The sequence below is a fragment of the Rhinatrema bivittatum genome, chromosome 5 (genome assembly GCF_901001135.1).
Source record: "Rhinatrema bivittatum chromosome 5, aRhiBiv1.1, whole genome shotgun sequence".
NCBI lineage: Eukaryota > Metazoa > Chordata > Amphibia > Gymnophiona > Rhinatrematidae > Rhinatrema > Rhinatrema bivittatum.
This window is the reverse complement of record NC_042619.1, coordinates 206562991-206580372: the sequence shown is the minus strand read 5'-3', so window position 1 is coordinate 206580372 and position 17382 is coordinate 206562991. Positions and strand designations below refer to the sequence as shown.

General features: G+C 43.8%; 1 protein-coding gene across 4 annotated transcripts in view; it reads left to right on the top strand.

The window, feature by feature from the left end:
- Positions 1-17382, top strand: part of DMD (dystrophin) — a 3148630-nt gene that overhangs the window by 2516521 nt on the left and 614727 nt on the right. The gene's annotated exons all lie outside the window — the stretch shown is intronic.

Sequence of the window (17382 nt, the reverse complement as noted above, 5' to 3'; positions counted from 1 at the left end):
AGATTCTTGGACTGGCCATTCTTCTGAAAAACCAATACATTCTCAGGCTTCCAACATGCTGAGCACTTTCCAGAAGTCACCAACATCGGGAATTAGGAGGAGGAAGCTCCAAGCATGCTCCCACTGTGAAGATAACTCATAGTAAAGGCAAACAGCTCAGCACACTGCTCATTCAAGTATAATCTTAAGCATTTACACAGGACAACCACATAGGATTCAGTGGAGAAACATGGATAACAAAAAAACCCCAAATATTTTATTTACTGTTAAAAAAAAAAAACCAAAACACTTTTATGGGGTAATTTCAAAGCCACATATGTGCATGAAACCCAGTTTGATGCACATGACTCTTTGAATCGTTCTCAGGTGAATATGCATGTAAAAGTGCGCTTGTAAACTGATCACATGTGTACTTTCACATGCGCTCATGGTAAGCATTCTGGAGGGCGGAGTTGGAGCGAGGATAGGACTTAGGTGCAGACGTTTGGATTTTCAAACATCTGGCTTGATTTACATGCAGAAGTTACACACAGGTTAGGAGCATGTACTCAGGGACCTTGTCCCAACATTTTCAAAGTGATTTTATGTGCATAAAATTGCTTTTGAAAATTAGCAGTGAAGTCTGCACATAATAGGTGTGCGCAGGCTTTACTGCCCTGTATGCTCTTTCAAAATTACTCTCCCTATGTATAAGAAAGGGGGGCTATCTCAACACAAAACCGAGCAATCCACCTCATCAATATTCCACAAAATCACAATAATATGCAAAAAGCTGCTCCAATATTTAAATCTCCACGTTCAGGGAATGGTATCAGATTGTAAACATGCTTTATACTCTTAATCCACAGGCTCTTGCCCGCAATAGGCTTCAGCCCGTATCTTAACTAAAGCACTCTGAGTCACGTCATTTACCTTTTCCCTACCTATATTCCATACTTTATTTTTATAACCAAAATTTTATTTCAACCATATTTAAAAAAAGAACATTATCAAAATGTTTTGTACTTATCTGACTTAAACTTATACCGTTCACTTCACAGACATCTGGTATGTGTGTGGTATGAAGGAGAGATATGGGTTTTATAAATATAGTATGCATGCATAAAAAAAATCTATATATAGATATATATATATAGATATAGACTGTAAATATAAATAATATGTAAATTGGCTAGTGTGATTGAGAAATGAGTATGTAGTAGTGCTAGCTAGTGCTATAAATAATCAGTGTGAATTAAATTTGCTTGCTAGTGTAGTAGTGCAGTATGCCAGTTCTGCATATAGTAGAACGGCTGCTTTGTTAGTGCACTTGAATGCACAGAAATGAAGATTATAAAATATAAATATATAAGATGTCAAGGTGATAGCTTTTAATTGGACTAACTTTTCTTGACTAGCTTTCAGGATCTAATACTTCCTTCCTAAGGTTAGAATTGTACCCGATGTGTTATTTCATAGCCCTGCAGTCCCAGGGGGCTATAGTGTCATGGATATGTGCTGCATACTTGAGTAGCTGTGAAGCATGGAATAGGTTTGAGTCCTTTGTGTTGTGGGGTAGTTGACGAAGCCTCATAGGCGAACCTATGAGGCTTATGCCAGCAATTGGCGAATGTACCTTCCAGTGGGACAGACTGGAGTCTCACCTATACCAGCTGCCTCACCCGCAGGTTGAGTCCTTGTTTCTGGTAGCCGGCAGGTCTTAGGCGGGTCCCTAGGGCAATGGCTAGAGCAAGAGTCCAATGGTACGCCAGGGTCAGGTCAGGCAGCAGACTAATGGAGTCGGAGACAGCCAAAGTGAGGGCAGATGGCAGACAAGGGTGATCAGATCTAGGCGAGAGGTCAGATCTGGAAGTCAAGCCAAGGGTGGACGAGGACATATGGAAGGCCCTGGATGAAAGGAGCAATACAAGGCAAGGTTGGATGAGGCAAGACTGGACGAAGAATCTGGAATGCAGGACTCAGAAACCAGGAACCCAAAGGAAACACACACTGCTAAGGCAGGAGACCTAAGGCAGCAAAGCAGTACTGCGAGGCCCTTGCTTAAGTAGGCTGGTCAGTCTGACATCATCGGAAGGTGCCACTCAGCGTTTCCCACCATGAGGCCCATATAATGTGCACATATGCGTGCGCGCACCTAAGAGACGGCAGTGGATCTTATTTCTTCATGTCTTTATTGCAACCAAGATCTTCTTGCATACCACAAACATGAAGCTTGCCACAATGCTTTCTTCATGGAATGGGTTCCTTTCTTTGCACAAAAAAAAGCTAACCCACAGATTGCTAACATGACTACCTATTGAACTTAATTTAGAAGACTATTTTGTTATAATTCTCTTATGAGAACTGACAAGAATAATTAAGCAAAATTACTGGACAGAAAGGTCTTCTTATGGACAATAAGGAGCAGGGATTCTGTGTATCAGTCCTCGAGGGACACAAACAGGCCTGATTTTCAGGATATCATCAGATATATTTGTATACACTTGGTCCAAGAACTGGGTTAAGTTGCATATTTTGGTTACACTGAACACCAAACCTGCTATTATCCGATGTACGTTTTGATTCACATCTGAATGTGCTTCCCCAGTAAAGCTTTGTGCAACAGTCATTTCTTCATAGACTTTGCTTAATTCCAGCAAAGCATAAACCCAATGGGCTGATTCGCTAAAGGCCCAAAGGCCTAAGTGTGCAGCTTAGTGAATGGACCCGATAGCTCTGCAAAGTGTAACCTTCTAGGGCCACGGCCTCTCCAGCTCTCCCCCAGCATAGACTGAAGGCTCTCAGAGAGTATTAAGCTCAGGGCTCACACCTTGTTTCTTCTTCTCAAAATGTGGGAAGATGTTTATTTCCAGCAGTTCTCTGATGTGAACAAAGAGAGGTTTTTTTGGCCAATTTCTCATTTAGAGTAAATAAGTCTTTCTATTTTTCTCTGTCATGGTTCATGGAAGGAATAAAAAGGAACTATTATTGGATTATAAGAGCAATAAAGAACTTCTAATTAAACTTTGGGGTTTTTTTTAGCTTTAGAGTACATGAGATGCTGGTTTTAGCAATTTCCTTTTCAGATTATAGGTTATTGCAGGATATTGTACAATATTGTGCTATTACTTCCTATAAAGGAACAAAAATCACACAAATTCTCGTTAAACAGTTAATATAAGGGCATTAAAATGCAATTAAATGGAAATTGACTGCTAACATTGCTGTGAAAGATTTCAATTAAGGTTCGGAAGACTGCTAGATAAAAGGCAGTGGGCTCTTTTGTTGCTTCATTGCCCTGCTGTTTTAACTCTACTTTCATTGTGTTTTCTTTACTGGTCTTGACTGACATCTACCCTTGCAGGAATTCATGTGTGCCATTCAGATCCCACAAGTTGTAAAAGCCTGCAGAGATTTTGCTGCACAAATGCATATCTGTAAGGCTTGGCCCATTATGTGCCCTTCCTGGCACTCTTGAAAGCCCTTTAGATGTGTTATGGGCTCTGGAGTCTGAAGAACCCACCTGGGGAACAGCTCAGGACTGTAAGGCAGGGCTGTGAACAAGACAGTCTTCTGCCTAACCTGTCCTCTCCCCCACAGGTTGGGCCCTTGGGTTCTGGGGGCAGTAGGTCTCTGTGGTGGCAATACATCATAGTGGTGAGTCCACATAGACAAAGCTGGAACAAGGCAGGCTGGACACAAGGCTGGAGCAAGGCAGACATGGCAAACGGGGCTTGGCAGGCTGGAACAAAGCAGACAAGGCAGGCAGGGCTTGGCAAGCTGAACAAGACAGACAGGAGACTGTGGCTGAAGACAAGGCAGGAGTGGCTTGGCAAGCAGAACAAGGCTGAATACAGGCAAGACCTGGGTCTAGACAAACACAGATCAGGCAAAGCAAGAACAAGACTTTGATACGGGCAGGACTGGACAGGACACTGGAACAGACAAGACAAGGCTCTGGTATAGGCAGGACTGGACGGGACACTGAAACAGGACAAAACCAACAAGATAGACTAGGGCAGGAGTCAAACAAGGAAGGCAAAGGAAGCACTGAACAAGGAACAATGAAGCCCAAAGGCAGAAAGGCTTGGTCAGAGAGAATAGGCCCAAGGCCCTAAGGCAGGATACAAGTGAGCATAGGCCTGAAGGCCTCAAGACAAGGCAAAAGGCCCACAGGCCACAAGACAAGGCTAGAGCAAGGCAGAAGGCCCGCTGGCCGCAAGACTGAGGCAAGGAACGAGGGGCAGATCATGGAGCTAGGAGTGACACCATGAGAAGCCAGGGAGCTTCTAGCAAGGCAGAATTACATAGGACGAGACTTTGGGCATGGCAAGGGCAGTGAGGAGGAACTTAAGGTTAGTGGAGAGGCTTACTGAGGGCCTCTTTTGGTAGGGAGTCATCAGGAAGGTAAATAAAGCTGTGAAACAGATGAAATCCTTACATGTTGTCTGAAGGGCCCTTTTTATCCTGAAACATGTTGCATGTGGCTACAAATGAGCACAGCCCTTTATCCATAATAAACTCTGCCCATCATACCAAAATTTCAATGAACTTCCTCAGCAAATATGGCGAAAATCTGAAAAAAAAAATTACATTGAACTTAAGCCAAGATGAAATTCACCTGCTGTAGGTCAACCTCTGATTTTGCAGCCATGTTTCGTTGTGTTTGCCCATTAGATGTGGCGTTCATTTTCAGGACTCAATCAGGAAGGGGGAGGGTGACCTAAGGAACCCAAGCCTTCCCCACTCGTGGATTACAAAACACCTGTCCCTCTCTCAATGATGAGTGAGAGTAGATCCTCTCTTTTATAGACAAAAGACAAATTTTCATTCATTTAAGGCCCGACTTTTTCACTCATCGCAAATTTTCATAAAAAGAACACATCACTTGTGATGTTGTGTCAGGATCAGGAACCACAGCACCAGCTGTTGGCAGCACAGTAGCTGCTTGTCCCCTGTGAAGGAGCTTGGAAATCATATTTAATGGTTCAAATACAAAGTTTCAAATCTCCACTAGCACCAAAATTAATGAATATAATTTCATGTATTTCTTTTAATTATTTATGGGTAATTTTCAGTAGTGCGTGAAAGTCAGCATATACATGTAGAAGTGGGTATGAGGAACATTATGCTTGTAGTTTATAAACAGTTTGTGAAATACCACGTGATCAGGCTGTTAGACTAACTCTTCATTATTATTTTTGTTGTCTACATTCATGACCTCTTTATCTCTCATTATTTTCTTCTTGCCTGACTGAGACTTGGCTTTCCCCTGAGGACTCTGCTTCAGTTGCTCTTCTCTGTCACGGAGACAGTCTTTTCTCCCACACACCTCACACAGCAGGCTGTGGTGGTGGAGATGGACTGCTGCTCTCCCCTTCTGTAGATTTCAACCCTTTTCTTCCTCCTCAATCCCACTCTTTTTCTTCCTTTGAGGCCCACTTTGTCTGAATATTCACCACTCTGTCTCTCTGGTTAGCTGTCATTTATCGACTCCCTGATAACTCCCCTTCTTTCATTCTCCCCAACTTTGATTCCTGGCTTTCCTTATTCCGTGAATTATCATCCCCTCCTTTGGGGACTTTAACCTCCACATTGACAAACTCTGTAACTCATGCCTCAAAACGCCTTGCCTTTACCTTATTTGATCTTCAACAGTGCTCTTCCACACCTGTTCTCAAGCATGCCACTGCCTTCACCTAGTCCTTTTATCTAGCTGCTTTCTCTCTGACTTCTCCATGTCAGCTCTTCTCTTCTCAGACTATCATCTGGTAACTTCCACATTAAACCATCCTACCTCACAACCTCATGGAGTCACCACCAACACCTTCAGGAACCTCCACACTGTTGACCCTTTTATCCTCTCCACCTCTGTCTCATCTCTCCTCTCCTCCACTGCATTACCTCTCAGTTGATGAGGCAGTTTCTTCTTACAATCCTATGCTCTCCTCTGCCTTAGACACTCATACCCCTTCCCTTACCTGTCCTGTAAGGCTCACTAAACCCCAGTCTTCGCCCACTCTTAGAATTTACTTCCTACGTTCCTGCGCCCATTCTTCAGAATGTCTCTGGCTAAATTCCTGTGCCCATGCTGACGTCATACATTTCAAATTCATGCTGACCTCCTTCCAGTCTGCTATTGCACTTGCCAAACAAGACTGCAATGTCCATCTGAAAACCTCTCTTTCATCTAACCCTCACCGTCTCTTTGCCACACTTCATTCCCTCCTCAAACTTCTTTCGTCTTCCAACATCCTTTCACTCTGCCCAGACCTTGGCTGACTACTTCAGTGACAAGATTCACAAAATTAGCCTTGAATTCTCAGTCAGGTCACCTCTACTTCCCTCTCCCCACTTCATTCACTCTGTCCTTCCCCCCGGTCCCTGCCACCCTCTCCTCCTTTTCTGAAATCATGATACAGGAGCCTATCTGTCTTCTTTCCTCCTCCAAACTCACTACTTGTTCCTTTGACACCATTCCCTCCCAGCCCCTTAGCAATATTTCCTCTGCAGTCACCCCTTCCATCTGTCACATCCTCAATCTCTCACTCTCTCACTCTCCACTGCTACTGTTCCTGCTTCAAACTTGCTGTGATCACACCACTCCTCAAAAACCCTCCCTGAACTCTACAGGGACCGAGCATTTTCGACAGCAGGCCCAGCCATCTGGAACAACCTCCCTGCAGAACTTAGGCTGGAACCTTGCCTGCTAACTTTTAAGAAAAAACTCAAAACGTGGCTGTTCCGCCAAGCCTTCCCAGAACCCTGGGATACACATTAGGCGTTATCTACCCATGATTAATGGATCCTCCCCTCCTCTGAATACCTTGACAGCATGGATACCGACTCTAACATGTGGACTATCTCTAGTCTGGACTACCTCTAGTCCGGAATTTGTTTCTCTCCCTTTAACTTAACTTTATATTTCTCTTCTAGCTTCCTAAGCTTCCAAGTTCACAGTCCTCGTTGTAATGTAACTTTGTTTTTTTTTTCTTCCTTTATCTAGTTATTTTACCCCTGTTCGATGTAAACCGTCCTGATATGGTATTTAACCATGAAGGTCGGTATAGAAAAATGTTAAATAAATAAATAAATAAATACTTCCCCTGCTATCTATCATCCCATCTTCCTCCTCCCTTTTGCTTCCAAACCACTGGAATGTGCTGTTCACCACTGCTGTCTTGACTTTTTGCCCATCTCAAGCCATTCTGGATCTACTCCAGCCTGGTTTTCTCCCTCTACATTCCACAGGAAAAACTCTTGCCAAAGTTTCCAGTGACCTGTATATGGTTAAAACCAAAGGTCTAACAGGCCGATACAGTAAAAGTTGAGGGAGAGCGGGTGAGCGCACAGGCTACTCTCCTGTGTACGCAATTCAGTATTCAAATGAGGGCCCACGGTAAAAAGAGGCGCTAGGGACACTAGTGCGCCCCTAACGCCTCTTTTTTGACAGGAGTGGTAGCTGTCAGCGGGTTTGACAGCCGACGCTCAATTTTGCCGGCATCTGTTCTCAAACCCGCTGACAGCCACGGGTTCGGAAACCAGATGCCAGCAAAATTGAGCGTCCAGTTTCATTTTTTTTTAAATTTTTAAATTATTTTTTATTTTTGGGGCCTCCGACTTAATATCACTATGATATTAAGTCGGAGGGTGTACAGAAAAGCAGTTTTTACTGCTATTCTGTACACTTCCCCGGCGCCGGAAGAAATTAATGCCTACCTTTGGGTAGGCGCTAATTTCTGAAAGTAAAATGTTGGCTTCACATTTTACTTACTGAATCGCGCGGGAATAAATAATAGGGCCATCAACATGCATTTGCATGTTGCGGGCGCTATTAGTTTTGTGGGGGTTGGCCGCCCGTTTTTGACGCGCTATTACCCCTTACTGAATAAGGGGTAAAGCTAGCGCGTCAAAAACACGCGTCCAAATGCGGGTTAACAGTGTGCGCACTGTACTATATCGGCCTGTTTGTTTGCTCTGTCCTTATCCTTCTTGACCTGTCTACTGCTTTTCATACTCTTGATCACCACCTATTCCTTGCTTCTCTGTCACTTGGATTTCAGGACTCCATTCTGTCTTGGTTTATTTATTTATTTATTTATTTAAAAAAATGTATAGTCTGCACAATCCAAAGTACTCGGCGGATTACAATAAAAATTATATTCAAAATCAATATAGTAAAATTAAATTAAACACATTTCTTACATAATAAAATAATAAGATTAAAATTAAAATTTTCTAAAAAAAAAAAGAAAAACAAAAAACACTGAACAAGCCATAACAAAAGACATTACTGATGAGATATTAAACTGCTAAATGCTTGCGAAAAATAAAAAGCCTTTAATTTTTTCCTGAAGGTGGAATAGTAGGTAATTAAGCGAATTTTGCTGTGTAAATTGTTCCATAGGACTGGATCTGAGACATAGAATGTTCTGTCTCTTGTTTTATCCAAGCTGAGGGAACATCTAATAAATTCTGACCTGCCGATCTCAGATCTCTTGAAGGTTACTTACACACAATGGCGTGCTATGACTAATATAATGATTTTAAACTGTATCCTTCAGTGTATTGGGAGCCAGGATAGTGTAAACAAAACAGGAATGATGTGATGGTAAAGGCCGGCTCCTGTTATTAGCCTAGCTGCGGCATTCTGAACTGCCTGAAGACACTTCAGCATGTAGGCTGGAAGGCCTACATACAAAGCATTGCAGTAATCAAGTTTTGATTATACTAATGATTTGAATTACAGTCCTAAAGCCGTGCATAGTTAGATATGGTTTTAAATTGCGACGTACACAGAGGAAAGTCGTGCATCTTTAGATATAGTTTTAAACTGTGAAGTACACAGAGTTTATTGAATGCACTTGATGCCACATTTTTTATTTAATCTTTGCAAGATAAATCTGATCCCAGATGAATCCCAAAATTTTGTACGGACTTTGAAATCTGTAACGTGTGATCGTCGGATTTGAAAGAAGTTGGATACTCTGGGTTTGGGAACCTACTGAGAATTATGATGTTTGTTTTGTTTACATTTAAAGCTAATTTGTTATCAAACATCCATTTCTGGATTGCTCTCAACCAGTTACTGCATGATCAAAGGCTTCAGTTATTGATGTAACTGGAACAAAAAAAAAATTATGTCGTCTGGTTCTCTTCTTACCTCTCCCTCTGCACTTTTAGTGTGTCTTCTGGCAGAGGGCTCCCTCTGCTGCAATCCAACTAATTCTCTTGGTGCTCTGATCTCCTCTCATGGCTTTCAATACCATTTTTATGCTGATGATTCCCAGATTTACCTGTCCACATCAGAAATTTCATCAGAAATCCAAGCCCAGATCTCGGCCTGCCTGTCTGACATTGCTGCCTGGATGTCCCGCCGCCACCTTAAACTCAGCATAGCCAAGACAGAGCTCCTTATCTTTCCCTCCAAACCCATTTCCCTTCTTCCTCCTTTCTTTCCTTCTATGGATAACACTGTAATCCTCCCGGTCCCCTCAGCCCATAACCTTGGAGTCATCTTAGAGTCCTCTCTCTCCTTCTCCATGCATATCCAAAACTCTGCTAAAATGTGCTGTTTCTTTCTTTATAACATTGCCAAATTCCTTCCCTTCCTCTCTGAATACACTACCAGAACCCTTATCCATTCTCTCATCTCCTCAATATAGATGTGAATCGGTTATTTACTGTTTCTCATAATAGAAAGACTAGGGGGCACTCCATGGAGTTAGCATGGGGCACATTTAAAACTAATTGGAGAAAGTTCTTTTTTACTCAATGCACAATTAAACTCTGGAATTTGTTGCCAGTGGATGTGGTTAGTGCAGTTAGTATAGCTGTGTTTAAAAAAGGATTGGATAAGTTCTTGGAGGAGAAGTCCATTACCTGCTATTAAGTTCACCAAGCGAATAGCCACTGCCATTAGCAATGGTAACATGGAATAGACTTAGTGTTTGGGTACTTGCCAGGTTCTTATGGCCTGGATTGGCCTCTGTTGGAAACAGGATGCTGGGCTTGATGGACCCTTGGTCTGACCCAGTATGGCATTTTCTTATGTTCTTATGTCCTCCCGCTTAGACTATTGCAACCTGCTCCTCACAGGTCTCTCAGTGAGCCATCTCTTTCCACTGCAATCTGCTCAAAATTCAGCTGCACAACTTACCTTTCACCAAAGTCGTTACACTCACATAACCCTTCTTAGGTCCTTACATTTGCTCCCTATCCGTTCCCGTACACAGTTCAAGCTCCTCTTGCTCACCTACAAGTGCCTTCACTTAGCAGCTCCTCACTAGCTCTCCTCTCTTATCTCTGTCTACACCCCTCCTTGTGCATTCCACTCATCAGGAAAGTTACTTCCCCTCTCCCGCCAATTCCCGACCCTGCTTTCTACCTGGCTGCACTGTATGCTTGGAATAAACTTCCTGAGCTGCTGCGTCTTGCTCCTTCTTTTGCCTTATTTAAATGCAATCTGACAACCCAGCTTTATGAGGCTGCTTTTAAATCTTAACCCCTGATTATCCCACATCCAGCCTCATTGATTTTAACCTTCTTCTAGATAAATGAAATTCCCAAAGTCTCTTTTACCCTTTATGCCTTGATTAGATTGTAAGCTCTACAGAACAGGAACTGTCTCTCGTGGTTTGTTTTTTTTACAGTGCTGCACATGTATGCTGAGTAGTACAATAGAAGTGATAAGTAGTAGAAGAAAACAAAATCAGAATGTGCAATGATTCAGGTTGTCTGTAAAACTCATCGTCAGATTCTCGAATTATTAATCTATTACTAAAAATGTGTTAGAAATCATTTTTATTGGATATTTGTCACAACAACAGTCATACATCTGAAGATAGAATGACTTCTTGCCTTGTGAAGGGGACAATAGTTCATTCTATTTCAATCATGTAATGATATTTCCCGAACTACCAGTATCAAGCCAGCAGCAACAGACTGTTGTTAATGCATCATCTATCAACATTAATAAGCAAGCCACCGAAATGCAGACTTTGTTGTAGGTATAACTGCTTGCACTAGAAAACAATCCCTCATGCTTCGGACAGAGTGATGAGTTCTTCCGTCCCTTTCACGGAGGACATGTGAGAGAAGAGGAGCAAAACGGGGAGGTAGAGGTTGGGGTGAGGAGAGACAGAAACCTGGGGAAAGGGTAAATACAGAAAAAGACAAAAAAAATTCAGCAGGGAAGGAACAAATAAGCTAGAAACCAGAAAGAATGAGAACTAAGGGCAATGGACTAATGTGCACTAATTTATGCAGTTAACATACAGAAATGCAGTGCTTATTGTGCATACTAATGCCCAATATTATTGACATGAACATGAGTAGGTTTGTACCTATGAACGGTATCACAAAAGTTTAACTGTACATCTCCGATGTCTGGTCATGATTTTGCATTAATGAACCTGTGAAGCATTTTGTACATGTACGTTTTTGCTGAACTAACAGCTGTTTTGCATGCATTTGTATCTTATTACCTTATTAGCATACATTTAATGTTAAAACTATCCCAAGCTGATTTACTTGTGTTATCAGCACTGTTAACGCATGAAATGTAGCTTTCGCACCTTAACAGAGCTATTGAAGCATGTTAATCACTTGTGATGGCATTTAATATGCATTAATATCTGTGATAGTTTCTAATGCACTTTTGTACCTGGGCCCCTAAAAACAGAAAGAGAATGAAAAGGTGCCAAAGAGAGACAAACTACAGCCAAGATAGACTAGAACAGGGGTAGGCAGCTCGAGTCCTGAAGTGCCTCAACCAAGTCTGGATATCCACAATAAGGGGTAGATTTTAAGAGGCGCGTGCGTCCATGTGCGCGTGCTTCCCGGCGTGCACACATGGATGTACTGATTTTATAACATGCGCGCACCAGCACGCGCATATTATAAAATCCATGGGGTGCACTTATGTGCGGGTGGCGCACACAGGGGGACCTAATTAAGGAGCGGACTGGGAGGTTACTTTCCTACCCCCCTACCCATACTCCCTGCCTCTTCCCCTCTCCTCCCCACCCCTTGTGTGCGCCAGCCAATTGCCGGCATGCGCTTCCCCGGCACGGCAGCAAATGGCCGCTGTACCGGCCGCCTCCAGCCCCACCTCTCCCTGTCCCCCGCACCTCCCCTTTCTCTGGGCCCGGCACTTCTGCGCGTAATGGGGGGTTACGTGCGTGGCTGGTCCCCTTTGAATATGCGCGCAAGGCCCGGCCACACGTGTAACCCCCAGGATTTATGCGTGCTGGGCATTTAAAATCTACCCGAAAATATGCATGAGGTATATTTGCATGCAACGGAGGCAGTGCTTGCAGATATTCCTCATGCATATTTATTATGGATATCCTGAAAACCAGACCTGGGTGTGGCACTCCCGAACCAGCTTTTCCCTACCGCTGGACTAGAAGGTCAGAGAAGCGCTAAGGAATCCCATACTTCCCCTACCCGCCTGTATTTCCTAACATTTGAACTTGACAAACCGTTATTCAGAAATGTTGTTTATAGTTGTTGAACATGAAAGAAATGATTCAATCATGCCACTGTAGGAACATCTCTTTCCTCCCTTCTTTAGTAAAGAAAAGTGGGTGGGGGAGGGGAGCTCCAAGGAGCTAGGAGGTGCTTTAAGGATAATTCCTTCTGGCAGAGAAAGCAAAAAGAAAGCCAGGGGTGAGCTGGGACCCGCAGGTTTGCCGCAGAAATGAAAGGGGCAGAGACTGGGGGAAGGCCTACGGTCCTTAATCTGCTGCTGTCCTATTCTCTGTTTCTGCCTTTCACTGCGGAGCACAGTGTAAGGGTAAAGGCGTGAAAGAGCCAATGCCCATGGGAAACGGATAACCACCTCTTATGGTATGATGAGGGCTAGGGAGACTCAGTCACTTAGGTGCATTCGCTGCAAATTTATATTCCACTGAAATAACATGAGAAGCTTTACCCTGCACTCCACACAATTAATTCTGGGGTTTTCAAGCAGAAAATGTTGAAAAAATAAGGATATAATTTCTGATGTTATTTCAAGAGGAGCGAACTGGAACAGAATTGCTCTCAATTGCAATTCAGTGAACATCAAAAGAAAGGTAGCAGCTTATAAAAATAAGCCAAAATAAGCCCTTTGCAGAGAACACTAGCTTATTTCCCCCTGTTACTTTTTTATTAGCTTTCTTCATGGGAGAGTTTATTCTTAAAACATTTTCTTCACAGAGAGTACCAGTGCATGAGTTGTAATTTGGGTCCTATAAATATCTGCGCAGGTACATTGTCAGAATGCCTCCTCCTGGCTCTTTCATTTATTTCAACCAAAAAATGGATTGGCGTGCTAGTCCCCTGTCAATCAGAAAATAAGAATTAGGCAAAAGTTTTAAATTACATGAGTTATATCCCATCTAATCATTTATAAACCTTAAATATTCATAAGTCCTGAATGGACAAAACACCATCGCATAGACAAATACTTAAACACCAACAAAACATCCACCCCCACCCACCACTCACCCCAAAAAATGCATGTGAAAAGGGGGGTGATCTAGCGGTGTTCTGGGGTGGGGCCAACATATACTCACGTAAGTTGCTTTTCTAAAAGACACCTAGATGTGGCAATTGTGTAATCTTACACCTACTGATTATCATGCGTAAGTGATATCAGACTTGTTTATTGTGTACTATTGGCTGGAAGGGAGGTCTGAGTGAACGGAGTGGGGGAATTCAGGCTCTAGAACCAGGAGGGTCATGATAACATGGAGAAAGACTGCTTAACTTTTGCATGTAAGTATTCCACACTTTTTGAGATTTATCCGGTTATTTTACTTAATCCTTGATATTGCTGATAATTCACATACACGTAACTGGTTCACTGGAGGCAAAACCCGTATCGGAGGCAAATAAGAACACACTAAATAATCATGCACATTTCAGGAGCATTTATAAACAAAATAAGGAAATTTGTCAAATATCTGTTGACACTGCAGAAGGGGCCAATGGTTCTTCAGAATATCAGTCTATGTAGTGTAGCCCAAATATGGAAGGCACAGACTAAACGGTCCTGTTTCAAAATGGGCTTTTTCTGCAGTAAAAGATAAGGGTTAATGAAAAGAGCCATTTTATAGGCTCTCTAGATCAGTGGTTCTCAAACTTTTTTTGGCCGGGACACACCTGACAAATGGTTCTCACATGCGTGACACTGAACCTGTGACCATCATGGGGCTAAATGTAAACATGCACTCTGCATCCACAGGAATCCCCTCAACCCCCAGCAATGAGTGCAGAGCAGATCTAGGGCATCACCCTGTACAACTCGCCATGCAAAAAAGATATTCTGGTTCTGATGACATCTCAGTAAAAGCAAAACAAACTCCCTTTACTACCAGGCACAATAGCCTTCTGTATGAAAAGACAGTAATTTATCACTAATGCATATCCTATTGAGAAAACACAACAAATAAGATTCATACAAATGCCTACATGCCAGTAAAATACCTCACACCCACACACCCAGAACTGACCTTCACCAAGTACAGAAAAACCACAAATTATAAATATGGAGACAGAAACTGGAATGGAAAACCAAAAAAGCCACTCTGCATGCAGTGCGAACCTGGAGAAATATAGCACCTAACATAGTCCCAGGATCTGCAATAATGCACACAAACTAACCCGCACAAAGTTACACCTGTATTATGGAACACACTCAAACAGTAACAAACTTATCTAAGAAATACAACTATTAAACCAGGCCCTAAACACTATTACATTTCCTATTGGGAAAACAGAATAAGCCAAGCTGCTATAGAACCCCACACAGAAATAATTGTAAAGCTATACTAAAAATGTTACAAAACAGCTGCTGAACAGAATAATATCCAACAATTAAAAACTCATAAAAATTATTAAACCATGTCCAGATATCAATAAAATATTTGAAAACAGCAGACATCGCATAATACCCAATAATTAAAATGGCAGTCAATCCAGAAAAATACATTTAAAAAGCCACCTTTACTTACCCACTCCAGCAACTCTCCTACTCCTTTCCCTTCCAGGCCAATAGCACTCACCAGAAGCAGCAAGGGCTGCTGAAGCTCTGTCCTCACAGTCCTCTTCCTTAGCGCCCAAACCAGTCACTCACACACACACACACACACCCAATTAGACCCCATGACCAGTTTCGGTCTCTCTCACACTAGTCATCTTCCTGACCAGTCTCTCTCTCACTCTCAGAAACACATCACCTCCCTGACCAGTCTCTCTCTCAATCACACACATGCTCTCTTATATACAAGCTCTCAATCACACATAAATGCTCTCGCACCCATTCACACCAGCTCTCAGCCAGGCACCGATTCACACCCATAAGCTCTCACCCAGGCTTCCATTCATAACCACACACACAAGCTCTCACCCAGGCACACTCACAGACACAAGCTCTTACCTAGGCACCCATTCACACCCACACATACCATCTCTAACCCAAGCACCCATTCACACCCACACATACCATCTCTCACAAAAAACCTCTTCTTCCTTCACTGCAGGGAATGGGCTCCAATTCCGCCACGGCTTTACTCTGGCGGGCCTTCTTTTTTCTCAGCCATGGGCATGGGCTCCCATGGCGGCCTCGGTCGGGGTCGGGTTTCTTCTTCACCGCCACAGGGATGGGCTCCCATGGCGGCCTTGGTCGGGGTTGGGTTTCCTTTTCACCACCACGGGGATGAGCTCCCGTGGTTAGTGCAGTTAGTATAGCTGTGTTTAAAAAAGGATTGGATAAATTCTTGGAGGAGAAGTCCATTACCTGCTATTAGGTTCACTTAGAGAATAGCCACTGCCATTAGCAATGGTTACATGGAATAGACTTAGTTTTTGGGTACTTGCCAGGCTCTTATGGCCTGGATTGGCCACTGTTGGAAACAGGATGCTGGGCTTGATGGGCCCTTGGTCTGACCCAGTATGGCATTTTCTTATGTTCTTATGTTCTTATATTTGCTTCGTCCGGGGTCGGGTTTCCTTTTCACCACCATGGGCATGAGCTCCTGTGGCGGCCTCGCTTCAACACTACCACTCCTTCCAACCCCCAGCCTATGCTATTTCCCTTCTTCCTGCCTCACCAGCCAATCAAAGGATTCCATTCTTCTTCCTACTCCCACTGGCAGGTAGAAGGGATAAGGCTTTTGATTGGCTTGCATGGGGGAAGGCAGAATGAAGGAGGCTTCCCATTGGGCAGTGGGGGTAGGAAGAAAGGAGACTTCCTATTGGCCTGCAGAGGCTGGAAAAAGGGAGAAGGAAAATACAACGGGGCAGTGGGACACCGGGAGACGAGACACACTTGCCGGTGCTTGGCGATACACTGGTTGAGAATCGCTACTCTAGATGACCGCCTGGGAAACGTTGCATCATATCAATAGCCTGAGCTTTGAGATCAACAATGGAAGTACTCATTTTACATAAGCAGAAGAACTAACAGGGATATTCTCCTGAATGACAACTCTGAAAATGGAAGGTGTTTATTCCTGTCAGTGGGCTAATGTGTTGATGCTTTTAGGTAGATTTTAAAAGGTCTGCATCCATGTATCTTGTCACTCTTCACATACATATGTTGAGAAAGAGAGTGTTGTACTGCCTGCGTGCTGCGGATTGTCCCCCCACTTAACTTCCAGCAATGCGACCAGCCAGGCCGCTGTGACGCCGTTTCTTGTGGCAGGCCGGGCCACCATTGGGAGCTTTCCTTCGTGGCTGAAGCCGTCACTGCCGCTCCTGCTCAGTCTTCACGGCTGGACCCGCTGCCAGGGTCCTCGGACGGCAGGGAAGCCATTCTTGCCGCTGCCTGTGCTTCCTCTCCCGCTTTGCGGCAGGGAGCCACTCCATCTCGGGCCTCCCACGTGGTGGGACGCCGCCAGCGTGTCTGTCCTCTTTCTGGCCTCTGCATAGGTGCGGGTGCACGCATCTCTTTGGTATTTAAAGGGCCAGCGGCGGGAAAAGCCCCGTGGTCCTCATCAGTGACATCATCAACCTGTTCCTGCTTCAGCCCTATAAGAGGGCCTTGCTGCCATTCCTCAGGGCCTTCGGATCGGGTTTGCACAATGTCTGTGATTTTCCTTTCTTTCCAGATCTTCCGTAGTCTCCTGTGCCTTGATGGATCTTCGTTCCATGTTCTTCGTGTTCCTGAACCTTGTCTCCTTGATGTTCCTGGCCTTGACCCTCGTCGCCTGTCTTCTGTTGCTGATGTTCCAGATGTTCCGTGTCCAGATGTTCTGATATCCCAAGAGCTGAGGTGCATGTTCCTTGTTCCTGATGTCCAATGTTCCTGTCTTAACTCCGTCCGTCTCATCTTCAGCTCTTCATCCAGTTCCCAGGTCCCTCGTCTGTCCACCTCTCTTGGCGTGCCATGACCTGGTCCATGACCAGCCCATG